The 11,318-nt window shown below is 35.3% G+C and overlaps 1 non-coding gene across 1 annotated transcript; it reads left to right on the top strand.

Annotated features, from left to right (window-relative positions):
• LOC112101288 lies at window positions 1–102 on the top strand. The gene has a single exon (XR_002907415.1). It is a non-coding gene; the product is annotated as a small nucleolar RNA R71 (small nucleolar RNA).
• The last annotated feature ends 11,216 nt before the right edge of the window (window positions 103–11,318 follow it).

The following is an 11,318-nucleotide window of genomic DNA, read 5'->3' as shown; positions in this document are numbered from 1 at the left end:
CCCATGATGTGGACACTTCAAGAGTAGCCCATTGAATCGCTCCCATGTTTCGAAAAATTGCTCGTCCTCTCTCTGGGTAAACTCTGAGATTTCCCTGCGAATAGCATTGGTTTTATGCACTGGGAAATATTTATTTAAAAATTTTGTAACCATTTGTTCCCATGATATAATGCTATTAGCAGGCAATGTATTAAGCCATGAACGAGCTCTATCCTTTAAAGAAAATGGGAATAGTCTAAGTTTAACATCATCGTCTGAAAAATTTTCATATTTGAATGTTTGACAAATGGCATGAAAATCATTCAAATGATTATATGGATCCTCATTTTCTAGGCCATAAAATGTAGGGAGACAATTTAACACACTAGGTTTTAATTCAAAACTCCTAGCAGCTACATTTGGGTATCTTATGCATGACGTGCTCAAGTTAGCTAAGGGACTAAAATAGTCCTTAAATGGCCTCTCCTGTGGTGCTTGTAAATCCATTTTATTTTTAACGTGTTTGTGTGTGCGAAGTGTTTTTTCTAGTTCAAGGTCTATAGGTTCAAGATTAGGTAATAATGACCTACGACCATGCATGCAAAATAAATAAAATAAAAATAAAGATGCAAACAAAACAAAAAATAAAGATGGGAACAAAACAAATAAAAATAAAGAAGAGGGAGAAATTACGATACTAACCTTATTGCGCTATTACAACCTTTCTATAAAAATACACAAAAATAAATACGTGAAAGAAATTAACTAAAAATTAAATTAATAAAATAAACAAAAAAAAATTACAAAGAAAAATAAATTGAAAATTAAATTACAGAATTTTAAAGAAGAGAAAAAATAAAAGAAATACTAACCTTTAAATGTAGATTCACTTTTTTTTTCTTTTTTTTTTAATAATAAAAAAAAAATACAAGAAAACAAATAAAAGAAATTATTCACAAAAATTAATTCTATGAATTAAAATTACTTACCTCCCCGGCAACGGCGCCAAAAACTTGTTGTGCAAATTTTAATGTACTCGCAAGCGCACGAATCTATTGTAGTGTAGATCAATGGTGACGAGTGTCGATCCCACGAGGAGGTGGATTTTAATTATATATAGAATTAATTTTGTAAATGGGTGGTTGGAATTATGGTGGAAATGATTTGAAATATGCTACAACTTAAATTAAAATGGCGAGAATAAATTCTAAAATTGGAATTGCAATGGCGAGAATAAATTGAAGATAATTCTATTGAAATGACGCACTTGGGTATCCGGATCCGTATCAACATGCATCATGGGCTAAATAATCCGTATTAATGCCAATTAAATCATGAGGGGGGAATCCACACCTCATGAACCACGCTCTAATCAATATGGTGCTAAGGGCTTATCGTGCCAAATAATAATAACCTTGTACTAGAGGGCCGGTGAAACCAAGGCGGTACTAGACAAGAATATTATTATTTGTCGACGAGAAGTCAAAACATCCACAAAAACTAGAGGGGAAGAGAAAATAAATTTACCAAATTAAGCCCATGACACATGTTGAGACTTCACCTTCAACCCAAGCTTGAAAGAAAATTAGCCACTCATAATTGAACTAGGGGCAAAATGGGAATTTATTAAAATATGAAGAAAATACAAGATGGAGAGGGAATTACAGAAAATGGATCCCAAAAATGGATTCAGAGATATCAAATTAGGGGGGGGAGGCCCCCTTTTTATAGATACATGGAGTAAATCATGGCCATCGGATTAAAAATAGTTTGGACGCTCAGGATTGCGCCACGTCATCAGTCAACAGTCCACGGTTTGACCACGCGGATGAACAGTAACACGGTTTGACCCGACTTTGAACAGTAACGCGGTTTGACCCGGATGAACAGTAACGCGGTTTGGTTGAAAATAATCCTGTGTGATGCATGCACCGTACGCGAGATTTTTCGTCCACTGATATGCTGCCACGTCACCATCAACAGTACATAAGAATTTTAGTCCAACAGGATCGTGACACCTCATCAGTCAATGCCACATCATCGGTCAATGCCACGTCATCATCCGTCTATGTGAACAGTGTCGTGAACAGTAACATATACAGTATCGTACACGTGAATAGTACCGTACATGTGAATAGTGCCATTTTTCCTTTTATGCTCCTCCTAAGGTTTTCGACCGTCCTGAGTTCAAAAGTGATGTCCGTTTTGCCGTCTGATTTCTCCTTTATTGTGAAATGACTATAATGCCCCTAAAATACATAAATTACTTAATTAAAATAAAACACACGTAATTAAATCATAAGAATGTTAAATACATAAAAGTAAGGGTTGTTAGTAAGACTTGAAATGTAAAATGACGGTTTTCTCCTTTATAAATATGCATTTTCTAACACTCAACAATAGCCCGCAGCAGAGTAGATAAAGTTCTATTCACAACTTCTAGACCATCAGTTTGATGGTGACAAGTAGTTGAAAAGAACAACTTAAATTCTGAACTTAGCCCATAATGTTTTCTAGAAGTAACTTGAAAACTTATCATTCCTATTGGAAACAATTGTCTTGGAATAGGTTAGTGACATTAAAAGCATCATCCATTTTGTGGCATGGAATAAAATGTGTCATCTTTGAAAATCTATCCGCAAGCACAAAAATTGAGTCTCTCACTTGTTTAGACCTAGGTAACCTCAGTAGAAAATCCATCAAAACATCAGTCGAAGGTGAACTAGGTATTGGCAACAGGGTATATAAGTCATAGGGCAGCACTTTCGATTTGGCTTGCTTACAGGCGACACATCTACTACAAAGTCTCTTGACATCTCATTTCATATGTGGCCAATAGAAGTGTTCCTGCAAAACTGCTAGAGTCTTTACAACTTCAAAATGCCCCATCAACCCTCCTCCATGGGATTCTCTCACTGACAAATCACTCAAAGAATAGTTAGCACACATAGTTTAGTCTCACGAAATAAGTAACCATCATGCCTAAAGTACTTACCAATTGTGGTCTTTTCACAAGCTTGGTACTCAACACTAAAATCATGGTCATTAGCATACAATTCCTTAGTATGTTCAAAACCAAGCAGTTTAGCATTAAGTGCCGAGATTAACACATACCTGAGGAAAAGCGAATCTACAATAACGTTTTCCTTACCTTGCTTATAATGAATGACACATGGAAACGTCTCTATGAATTCTACCCATCGAGCATGCCTCGTTTGTTCAGCTTGTTTTGGCCTTTAAGGTATTTCAAGGACTCTAATGTTCGAACCAACGCATACAACTCCTTATCATATGTAGGGTAGTTTAAGGCTGCCCCACTTAGTTTCTCACTAAAGTAAGCAATTGGTCATCATCTTTGTTGCATTAGGACTGCGCCAATACCAATACCTGAGGCATCACATTCAATTTCAATTGTTTTTATTAAAATTAGGCAAGAAAGGACAATAAAGGAGCATTGGTTAGCTTTTGTTTAACTATTTGAAATATTTTCTCTTGTTTTTCTGAATATATATAACTTTGTCAAGGATAGGAGAACTGTGATGCTTGTTCCTTTAACACCAAAAGAGTTCTATGAGGACCAAATGAATATTTGAGAAAAGGAAGGACAACACAAAAAAGGTGAGGCCAAGAGTTTTGAGAAGAAAAATAGAGTGAGGCCAAAAGTGAAAGAAAAGAAAAGAGTGAGAAAGAAGAAAAAAAATGAAAAAGAGCTTCTTTCCAGGAGTCGGTGATAGTAGGAAAGCATATAACGCAAGCCATTTCATGGTTTTGCTCTTGTTCAAAGAATCATATCTAACCTTTGATGACACTAACCCTCATCTCCCTATTGTTGTTACTTTTTTGTTACAAAAGTTTAAAGATGTGTTTTCTAAAGAAATGCCTAATGGCTTACTATCCATTAGAGGCATTGAGCAGCAGATCAATTTCATACCAGGAGCTGCCATACCCAATAGACCCGCCTATAGAACTAATCCCGAGGAGACCAAAGAGCTTCAAAGGCAAGTTATGAAGTTGATGAGCAAGGGGTACGTGAGAGAGAGTATGAGCCCATGTGCAATACTAGTGCTATTAGTACCAAAGAAAGATAGAAATTGGAGAATGTGTGTTTATTGCTGAGCCATCAATAATATTATGAGTCGAAGGCCCATTGCTTATTTTAGTGAGACGTTGACTGGAGCAGCCTTGCGGTATCCTACCTATGATAAGGAGCTTTAGCGCTTGTAAGGGCCTTAGAAACTTGGTAGTATTACCTATGGCTTAAGGAGTTTATGATAAGAGCCAAAGTAAGTTAAATCGAAGGCATGCTACTTGGATGAAGTACATTGAGACAATTCTCTATGTCATTCGGTATAAATAAAGTAAAGAGAACATAATTGTCGATGTATTATCTCGGAGGTATATGCTTCTTAATTCCTTGAGTGCTAAAATGCTTGGATTTAAGTACGTTAAAAAGTTATATGCCAATGATTCTAATTTTTTTGATGTGCTTGCTACATGTGATAAAGGATTATTTGGTAAATTTTATAAGAATAATGGTTATTTGTTCAAAGAAAACAAGTTTTGTGTGCCTAATAGTTCTATGCGCAATTTGCTAGTGAGAGAGGCACATAGTGGTGGGTTGATAGATCATTTTGGGGTTAAAAAAACCTTAGAGATATTGCATGAGCATTTTTATTGGCCTAAGATGAAAAAAGGTGTCATTTACATATATAATAGATGCATTGCATGTAGAAAGGCCAAGTCTAAGGTTTTACCAAATGGTTTGTATACACCTTTACCAGTCCTTAACGAGTCTTGGGTAGATATTTCTATGGATTTTGTTTTGGGGCTGCCTAGGACTCAAAATGGAAGAGATTCTATTTTTGTGATCGTAGATAGATTTAGCAACAAAACCGCACCATTGATGAACTACGAAATGAGATGAGGGCAAGCTTCAACTAACAAACCCAATCAGTTTTAAACCTCGAAAAGATAGTGGGACAACTTGCCTTTTCAGTTCAAACCTTAGCAATGACTGTGGAGAAAGACAAATTCCCAAGTCAACTAGTGCCTAATCCTAAAGGAGTGCATGAAGTAAGTACCAGTTCACCTCAACAGCATGGAGAGGACAAAGCTGTCATGACCTTGCAAAAGGGAAAAGAAATCGACAACAAAGTTGAGATGCCGGTGAAAAAAACAACTCAAATTGTACCTGTAAATGCTGAGGATTCATCATAAGAGGAGAAACAAGAAACAAACACACAAGAATACGTTCTGAAAGCTCCATTTCCCCAGAGGTTAGCTAAAGGAAAGAAGGAAAAATCCACAGGTGAGGTTCCTGAAATCTTTAAACAGCTAAGTGTTAACATCTCTTTACTTGACACTATAAAACAAGTGTCATCTTATGCCAAGTTTCTTAAAGATCTTTGTACTGAAAAGAGAAACATTCACGTTCAAAAGAATTCCTTTTTAATAGAAAATGTTAGCTTTATACTCTAACACAAAATTCCTCTAAAATACAAAGACCCAGGCTCCCCCACTATTTCATGTAGTATAGGGAACCACACAATTGAGAATGCTTTGTTGGACTTAGGAGCCAGTGTAAATCTGTTGCCTTACTCAATATTTGTGAAACTTGGATTGGGAGAATTACACCCAACTCTAGTGGTGTTACAGCTTGCAAATCGATCCATGAAAATACCTCGTGGTATTTTGGAGGACGTGCTTAGCCAGGTAGATAAGTTTTATTTTCTTGTTGCTTTTATTGTAATTGACACTCAACCAGATTAGGATTTTAGGAAGCACATCCCCATTATCCTAGGCTGACCATTTTTGGTAACTGTCGATGCTCACATTCATTGTAGGACTGGAAATATGCAGTTGTCCTTTGGCAATGTGACTATGGAGCTAAATATCTTTAACATTGCCAAACAACCTCACAATGAAGAATTAGTTGATAATACGTTTCTTTTAAACCTTAGTGATGACCCTTTACAAACATGTCTAACTCACTTTGGTTTGGATTTTGATATTGACATATCAGTCGATGAGGTCAACGCCTTCCTTGATTCAACACCATCCGTGGACACTAATAAATGGAAGTCAAGAGTTGAACAACTCAGCCCATCATTAGAATCACCACCAAAACGCGAGCTCAAACTATTACCCAACACTTTGGAATATGCGTTCTTAGGAGAAAGAAGCACTCTGCTAGTAATCATTTCATCATCCATAAATGACAAATAAAAAGATAAGTTGTTGGAAGTTTTAAAAGAGCACAAAGGAACATTAGGATGGGCCATAGCCGACATAAAATGTATAAACCCAATAGACTGCATGCATTATATTCACCTTGATGAAAACGCTAAACCGACTAGGGAAATGCAACGTCAATTGAATCCTAACATAAAAGAAGTTGTTAGAACTGAAGTCCTTAAACTATTAGATGCATGTATCATTTACCCAATTTCTGATAGTTCATAGGTCAGTCATGTGCAAGTTGTCTTTTAAAAGTTAGGAGTCACAATAGTTACCAATGCTGATAATGAATTAATACCCACTAGAGTGACTACAGGGTGGCGTGTATACATTGATTATAGAAAGCTGAATTTTGTCTCACGTAAAGACCATTTTCCTTTACCATTTATCGATAAAATGCTTGATAGATTAGTAGGTCATGAATTTTGTTACTTTCTAGATGACTACTAAGTATATAATCAGATTCCCATAGCACCAAAAGATCAAGAGAAAACTACTTTTATTTGCCCTTTTGACACTTTTGCATATAAGAGGATGCCATTTGGATTATGTAATGCACCTGCTACATTTGAATGATGTATGTTAAACATTTTTTCTGATATGGTTGAACGATTCTTTAAAGTTTTTATGGATGACTTTTCTGTCTTTGGTGATTCATTCGATCAATGTTTACATCATCTAACACTAGTTATGCAAAGATGTATAGAGAATAATTTGGTCTTAAATTGGGAGAAGTGTCATTTTATGGTAAAGTAAGGTATTGTTCTCAGTCACATCATTTCGAGCAAAGGTATTGGGGTTGATAAAGCCAAGATGGATCTCATTTCCCATTTTCCTCCACCTAAAACAATCAAAGAAGTAAGATCTTTCCTTAGGCATGTTGGTTTTTATAGATATTTCATTAAAGATTTTAGCAAAATTTCTAAACCCTTATGCAATCTACTTGTTAAGGATGTTCCTTTTGTCTATGATGATTCATGTCTTGTGTCAATTGAAAAACTAAAGCAATTATTGACATTATTACCCATCATTCAGCCCCCAAACTGGAACTTACCATTTGAACTCATGTGTAATGCATTTGATTATATAGTAGGAGCAGTTTTAGGACGAAGAGTTAATCGAAATCCCCATGTCATTTACTATGCTAGTATGACATTGAATGGTGCACAATTGAACTATTAAACCACTAAAAAAGAAATACTAGTAGCATCAGGTAAAGAATCATTGATGGGTGTTATGTCAGTACAGAATTCAGATGTGAGTCTTGATAAATGATCAGCAATGACATTTTCAGCACCCTTTTTATCTTTGATGGTAAGGTCAAATTCTTTAAGTAGTAAAATCGAACGAATCAATCTCGGTTTGACATCCTGTTTACTCATCAAATATCTTACAGCAGCGTGGTCAGTAAAAACAACAAATTTATAGCCAAACAAATATGACCGAAATTTGTTTAATGTAAATACCACATCAAGTAATTCTTTTTCAGTTGTAGAATAATTCATTTGAGCACTATCCAAAGTCTTACTCGCATAATAAATCACAAAGGGCTTACTATCCCTTCTTTGTCATAAAACAGCACCAACATCAAAATTACTTGCATCACATATTAATTCAAAAGGCAAAGACCAATCAAGAGATTGCATAATTGGTTGCAAATGTTAAAAGACAAATTATTTTCTCAAAAGAATTTTGGCAATCATCAGTCCATTCAAAAGGTGCATATTTTAATAAAAGGTTACAAAGTGATTTAGATATGACATTAAAGTTTTTTTATAAACCTCCTATAAAATCCTGCATGTCCTAAAAAGGATTGTATATCTCTAACTATTTTTGGTTGTGGCAATTTAAATATGACTTATATTTTTACTTTGTCAACTTTAATTCCTTAAACAGATACAACATGATCCAAAACAATTCCGGAAGTAACCATGAAGTGACATTTTTCCCAATTCGACACGAATTCTTTTTTAACATATCTTTTTAAAACTTTCCTCAAATTATCAAGGCAATCATCAAAAGAATTCCCAAAAACTGTCAAATCATCCATAAAGACCTCTAAACAATGTTCAACCATATCACAAAAAAGGCTTAGCATACATCTTTGCCCAAATGCCATTCTTTTAAATGCAAATGTTCCGAAGGGACATGTAAATGTGGTATTTTCTCGGTCCTCAAGTGCTATAGGAATTTGATAATAATTTGAATATCCAACTAAAAAGCAGTAGTAGGGATGTCTAGCTACTCTTTCTAAGATTTGGTTAAGAAATGGTAATGGAAAATGATCTTTTCTAGTGGCTTCATTTAACTTTCTATAATCAATGCACATGCGCCAACTAGATATAATTCATGTTGGAATTAATTAACCTTTTCATTTTTAATAACAGTGATTCCATATTTTTTGGGCACTACTTGTGTAGGACGCACCCACTTACTATAAAAAATAGGGTAGATAATTCCCACATCAAGCAATTTAAGGACTTATGTTTTGATTACCTCTTTCATGAGTGGATTTAATCTTCTTTGAGGTTGTTGACATGTTTTAGAATTTTCTTCCTAAATAATTCTATGTGCGCAAATTAAGGGATTAATGCCTTTAATATCATTTAAAGTCCATCAAATTGTATTTTTATGCTTTTTAAGAATAGTTAGTAACTTAGCTTCTTGGTCGCTTGTTAAAGTAGAAGAAATCACAACAGGATAAGTTTGTTCTTTCCAAGAAAAGCATACTTCAATCCTTCAGGCAAAGATTTTAATTCCAGTTTAGGTGCTTCTTGTTGTTCTGTCTCTTCAATCATTCCAAACTCCTCAAATTTTGGCTCTTCATCATAATTTTGTAAAGTCTGCACAGAATCAAGCAATAAATTTATATTATAAATATCAAATTCAAGTTGCTTATTTGATTCAATTGAATTAACTAAACAAACATCAGAGAGTTCAAAAAGATTCCCTTTGAAAACATTCAATTCCAGAGTCATATTTTCAAAGGATAATCAAAGCATTAGCAGTTGCTCAAAATGGTTGACCTAAAATGACAGGAATTGGTTTATAATTATTCACAACAATTTCAGTTTCTAAGATAATAAAATCCACAGGGTATATGAATTTATCAACTTGTACTAAAACATCTTCCATTATTCCTTTTGGTACTTTAAAGTGTAGTGTATAAACAGGTGCTCATAATAGTTCACTTCAATCTCTTTTAACAAGTATGCTCTACACTCACCTCTTTGTAGGATCTTGTGCATCAGACAGTTTTTGATTTTGAGATCGATCGTACCAACCACAGTTCATTCTGAATTATAGCCAAGGAGTGGCTTCGCAATTGGGTGGTAGTGGTTGGGAGACTGGTATCAGAGCCAAACAAAACTTTTTGCCTACAAGCTAGAATATTATTGTATATCGGCGGGAAACCAGTGACATATATTCTGATGGTCATCTCGAATGGGGACTAGATCAGTTTGCACTACTGGTATAACAAGCCACGTACAATTATCTTCTACCTTTGAGCATAATGTTTTTTATCAAAATGAAATGGTAAATATGAGATCTGTTTGTTCTGAATAAGGAATAAAGGAAAACCTGAAACAAAATGACTTCTTCATCAAATAATTCAGATAATCTTGCTCCTGTTTAGCTTTCTTCAACCCTCTCACTTTTAAAATCTTGTTCTAAGCACCTGGCTTCAAAAATAGAAAACCTTGTTGAGTATTTATATGTCCCAGAGTCAGCCCAAATTAGTGAATTTTCCATGCCTCTCATTAGCCCATATAAGCTGTACCAACGACCAAATTCTTTAACCAGAAGTATTAGAACCCTAATTTCAACAAAAAGACCTACTCCAAAAGAATATATCCAGTCATCACGACTGGATCAGTGTGCTCTTCAAGCATCATGCATAAGCCTTGTCTGCATGATTAGATAGGCTTAGCAGGAGATGGGAATAAGGCAGTCTCTTGTCTAAATGATCTTTGTTTATACTCCTTTTGTATAAGCCTTAAACCTTTCCTATAACATTTTGCCTACAAGCTAGAATATTATTGTATATTGGCGGGAAACCAGTGACATATATTCTGATGGTCATCTCGAATGGGGACTAGATCAGTTTGCACTACTGGTATAACAAGCCACGTACAATTATCTTCTACCTTTGAGCATAATGTTTTTTTATCAAAATGAAATGGTAAATATGAGATATGTTTGTTTTGAATAAGGAATAAAGGAAAACCTGAAACAAAATGACTTTTTCATCAAATAATTCAGATAATCTTGCTCCTGTTTCGCTTTCTTCAACCCTCTCACTTCTAAAATCTTGTTCTAAGCACCTGGCTTCAAAAATAGAAAACCATGTTGAGTATTTATATGTCCCAGAGTCAACCCAAATTAGTGAATTTTCCATGCCTCTCATTAGCCCATATAAGTTGTACCAACGACCAAATTCTTTAACCAAAAGTATTAGAATCCTAATTTCAACTAAAAGACCTGCTCCAAAAGAATATATCCAGTCATCACGATTGGATCAGTGTGCTCTTCAAGCATCACAAGCAGAGCAATATGTCACCCTTGAAATTCCACAAGAGCTTGTTGCCAGTGGAAAAGAGAAGGATACACACACCTCCATCTTGGGGGAGTTCGTTTGATTCTTACCCTTCACGGGAGGAAAGGCTTACCAGTCACAGCCATATTGGCTTTGCTAGACACTCGATTCAAGGAATACCAGCATGCAATCATAGGAACAGTCCTGATTACTTTACATGTAGGAAGTGTTCTCTCGACCTTCTACCCAAATTTCAACCTTTCACTAGATGATCCAAACCTACCAACTACTTTGAAAGTTCAGATCAAAATCCAAGGAGCTGAATAAACAGTCTCTTCAAAGATGGCAACCTTGCACCATCAGTTGGTATACCACCTACAAAACCATGCCCTTGATCTTCCCACTCCTCACACCACATCAGATGCTCTGATGATCCTTGCAGATTCCTCAGAAAGCATCTCTTCCATGGTACAAATCCTAAGACAGATTTAAAAACAAGAGCTTCTTAAGCTCAGACCTCTAGAATGGCTTTCCAACTATGAAAAATTCCATCAAAACTCATAGC

This window comes from Citrus clementina, unplaced genomic scaffold (genome assembly GCF_000493195.1).
Source record: "Citrus clementina cultivar Clemenules unplaced genomic scaffold, Citrus_clementina_v1.0 scaffold_2, whole genome shotgun sequence".
In the NCBI taxonomy this organism is placed as follows: domain Eukaryota; kingdom Viridiplantae; phylum Streptophyta; class Magnoliopsida; order Sapindales; family Rutaceae; genus Citrus; species Citrus x clementina.
Note: the sequence above shows the minus strand (reverse complement) of the source record. Positions and strands in the feature narration are given on the sequence as shown.